The 4,838-nt window shown below is 34.2% G+C and overlaps 1 pseudogene; it reads right to left on the bottom strand.

Moving 5' to 3' along the window:
- Positions 1 to 3,052: 3,052 nt before the first annotated feature.
- Positions 3,053 to 3,847, bottom strand: LOC113219648 (annotated as a pseudogene).
- Positions 3,848 to 4,838: the final 991 nt, after the last annotated feature.

The following is a 4,838-nucleotide window of genomic DNA, read 5'->3' as shown; positions in this document are numbered from 1 at the left end:
GCGCTGCCGAGAAATACATGTTTTTTAAGACAAGCAAAAATGGATGGAATTCATTATCACTAGACTGGACCTAAAATAAATGCTTACAAGAATCATACATCTGGAAGCAAAGGAATGAAATCTACCATCATTGAAACCCATTGAATTATAAAACTCACTGACAGAGAATATACCTAAATTAGAAGGAAAATGGAATGACATGTTATCTTTACAAAAAAAAAAAAAAAAAAAAAAACTGAAAAATAAAAGTAAACACTAAAAGAAGAAGAAAGGAACAAGAGATAAACTATATAATCAGAATGTAATTAACAAAATGACACTAGTAAGTCCTCATGTATCAATAAGAACCTTGAATATACATAATTTGATATAGATATAGACTGGCTAAATGGATTAAAAGAGAAATCTAACTGTATGTTGCTGACAAGAAATTTACTTTCCATGTAAAGACAGAAATAGACTGAAATGAAAGGGATGAAAATAAAATATTCCACACGAACAGAAAATAGAAGCATGTAGAATGGTTATACCTATATTAGACAAAACACACTTTTGTCAAAAACATAAAAAGTGACTTAAGGGTCATTATATAATAACAAATGGACAAAATCACCAAGACATTATAACAATTGTAAATACACACACACACACACACACACACACACACAGCCAACACTGGAAAAGGTGTGTATGTGTGTATATATATGTATATATGTGTGTATATCTATACATATATACACACACACATATATATACACATGTATACGCACACATATATGTATATGTATGTGTATGCGTGTGTGTGTGTGTATAGCAAATATTATTATAATTAAAGGGAGAGATAGACACCAATACATTAATAGTTGGGACTTTCTACACCACACTTTCAGCATTGGACAGATTATTTAGAGAGAAAATTCGCAAAGAAATGTGAGACTAAATTTGCACTATAGGTTAAATGGACCTAACAGACATTTATTTACTAAACCTTTTATCAAACAGTAGCAGAATGCATAGTCTTCTCATCAGCACATGTAAACATTCTCTGGGATAGACCATATATTAGGCCACAAAACAAGTTTAAATAATTTTTAAAATTTAAATCCCATCAAATACCTGCTTAAAACATAAAGGAATAAAACTACAAATCACTAATAAAGGGAACTTTGAAAATTTAACAAATACATGGAAATTAAAGAACATACTTTTAAATTACCTTTGCATCAACAAAGATAATAAGAAAAAATGTAAAAGGAAACTTGAAACAAGTAAAAATGGAAATACAACAAACAAAAACCCATGTGACACAGCAAAAGCAGGGATAAGAGGAAACTTCACAGCAATAAATATTTACAAAAAGGAGAGGAATTTAAATAACAATTCTAATGATGCACCTCAAATAACTAGAAAAGTAACAACAAATCAAACCCCAAATTAGAAGGACAGAAATAACAAAGATTCGAAAACAACTAGACAAAATTGAGTTTAAAAAATTATAAATAATCAATGAAATGAAAAATTATTTTCTCCAAAAGATAAACATAATTGATAAACTGCTTGCTACACTAGTCAAGAAAAAAAAGAGAGAAGACCTGAAAAAATAAAATCAGAGATAAAAATGAGACATTACATCTGATATCACAGAAATATAAAGGATCATTAGAATTTACTATGAACAATCATATGACAACAAATTGGAAACCTGGAGGAAATTGATAAATTCCTGAACACATACACCCTACCAAAATTGAACTAGGATGGAATAGAACACTTGAACAGGCCAATAATGACTATGAGATTGAATCAGCAATGAAAGTCTTCCAAAAAATAAATGCCCAGGACCCGACGGCTTTACTGCTACATAGAATTCTACCAGACTTATAAAGAAAAGCTAATGACAATTCTCAAATTATTCCACAAATTAGAAGAGGAGGGAATTCTGACTAAATCATTCTATGAACCAGCACTACCCTCATACCAAAACTAGATAGGGTCACAACAAAAAGGAAAACTACAGGCAAATAAACCTGATGAAAGTAAATGAAACAATCCTCAACATTATAGTGGCAAGTCACATCCAACAACATATCAAGAAGATAACACACCATGATCAAGTGAAATTTATCCCAGGGATGCAAACATTGTTCAAAACATGCAAATTATTTTATTTTATTTTCAAGAGAATTAAATCATTTATTGATTACACATGATCATGGATGATACGAAAGCTTCATTCTCATCTATAATTTTATCTGGTACCATCATTCAATTTAGATATATTGCATAAGATGTGGCCACAATTATTTTTGCAACCAATAATTCCATGATTTTGCTTGGGTGACTTGGGTGATCCCTTTTAATGCTGACCTTCAGGTCATAACAGTAACTATCATTCAACTACACCAAGATTTCTGAAGACAATGGCTTCTCCACCCAAGCAGACTGTATATAAGTTCCAAATAGAACTTGGCATTACTCTGAAGGAATTCTAACTTGACACTGTTCGGGAAATTTACCAAGATGGCTTCAGAGTAGACTAACTTTACACAGCACATTTTAAAAAAGACACATTTATTCAGCATCATGATCAGACTATTACACTTAGCAATCAACAGCATGGGTGTAAAAAAAAAAAAAAAAAAAAAAAAAGACTACATTAAAATCTTTTGTTGGAATGCTTTATACTTTCCACAGAACAGAAACTAAAATAGCCTGTTAAACAATTCATTGCAAAAACAGTCCTCAAGTTTTTTGCCCATACACATGAGTATTTGTCTAAAACATTTTTTCCCCCATTGGTAGCAGCTAGTCCCTGCTACCACTGTGTTTAGCTGAGTTCACAAATCTGTTGTAGCCTGTAGCTTCCCTGTCACTTATCTGACTCTTCACTCCTGCTAAGCTTTGTTTCCTGGCAGTAGTTACAATCTTCTGCCACTGCCATAGCTACTACTGCTACTGGAACCACCATAGTCACCTTGGTTTCATGGTTTGTCCAAGGATTGGCCTCCACCACCACAGAGGCCAGAAGTTCTGCCTCCAAAGTTTCCTCCCTTCATGGGTTCAAAATTTGAACTATTGTTGTAACTGCCCAAATTATTGTACCTCCACCACTTCCAAAATTGCTTGCATCCTTACCAAATCCATTAGAGGCATCGCTACTGTCATCATATCCACCACCACCATAGCTGCCACCAAAACCACCAAGACCACTGAAGTTTCCTCCATAACCAAAGTTGTCAGTCCCACTGAAACCAACTCCATGACCACCATCAAAGCCTCCAGAACTACTTCGACCTCTTTGGCTGAATGAAGCACTAACTATCTCTTGCTTTGACAGGGCTTTCCTAACTTCATAGTTGTGGCCATTCCCAGCATGGTATGGTCATCAAAGTTTATAAGGGCAAAGCCCCTTTTCTTGCCACTGCCTTGGTCAGTAATGATTTCAATCCCTTTAATTTTTCTATACAGTTCAAAAATATTATCTTCAGTGATGTTCTTCAGTGTCTTCTTTAATGCCAACAACAAATATCTTTTACACAGTTAAGTGGGCACCTCATATTTGAGAATCTTCTCTTGAGAAAGGTCTCTTTGGTTCCACAACTCTTCCATCCACCTTGTGTGGCCTTGCATTCATGGCTGCACGCACCTCTTCTGCAGTGGTGTATGTGACAAACCCAAAGCCCCTGGAGTGCTTGGTTTTTGGATCTCTTATTACCACACAGCCCGTGAACATTCCCCATTGCTCAAAATGGCTCTTCAGGCTCTCATCAGTTGTTTCAAAGCTCAACCATACAATGAAGAGCTTCCTCAGATGTTCAGGCTGTTTAGGAGACTCTGATTTAGACATGAAGGCAAGGGGAAGAGAGACTTTAACAATGCTTCCTCGGTGGCCTCCACAGGCAGAAAGAAGTAGACGATGAACATATTTCCAACATGTGCAAATTAATAAGTGTGATATATCGCAGTAACACTAAGTGTTTAAATCATAAGACCTAAAATTATAAAACTTCTAGGCAAAAACAGGGGAAATGCTTTAGGACAGTTGTCTAGTCAAAGATTTTATGGCCAGGACTTCAAAAGCACAGGCAAAATGCCTCTACAAAAATAGATAAGTGGGCTACATTAAACTAAAAAGCTCTAGACATCAAAGAAAACAATAAACAGAGTGAAGAAACAATCTGTAGATTGAGAGAAAAAGCTATTAATCTGACAGGGGTCTAATACTCAGAATTCAAAAAAAAACTCAACTCAACACAAAAGAATGAATAAACTCATTAAAAAGTGGGGAAAGAATCCGAGTAGACTTTTCTCAAAATAAGACATACAAGACAAACAAATGTCTACACGTATATTAAAAAATGCTCAGCATTACTAATCATCATGGAAATGCAAGTTCAACCAGCAATGTGATATCATCTAACCTCAGAATGGCTATTATCAAAGAAATAAAAAATAAATGCTGGAAAGGACTGTGAGAAAAGGGAACTATTATACATTGTTGATGGGAATGTAAATTAATTTAGCCATTATGGAAAGCAGCAGTGTGACAATTTTTCATGAAACTAAAAAAAAAAAAAAAAAAAAAAAAACCCTACAATAGGATCCAGCAAACTAATTTTACAGTATTTATTCCAAGGAAAAGAAATCAGCATATCAAATAGATAGCTGTACCCCACTTGTTTATTGCAGCACTATTCACAGCAACCAAGATATGGAATCAATCTAACTGTCCATCAGCAACAGAATGAATAAAGTAAACATGGTATATATACACAATGGAATTCTATCTACCATAAGAAAAAATAAATAAAATCCTGTCATTGGCAGGTACATGGATG

Source organism: Piliocolobus tephrosceles, chromosome 11 (assembly GCF_002776525.5).
Source record: "Piliocolobus tephrosceles isolate RC106 chromosome 11, ASM277652v3, whole genome shotgun sequence".
Classification (NCBI taxonomy): Eukaryota; Metazoa; Chordata; class Mammalia; order Primates; family Cercopithecidae; genus Piliocolobus; species Piliocolobus tephrosceles.
The sequence above is the reverse complement of the archived record's forward strand: the minus strand, read 5'-3'. Positions and strand labels throughout refer to the sequence as shown.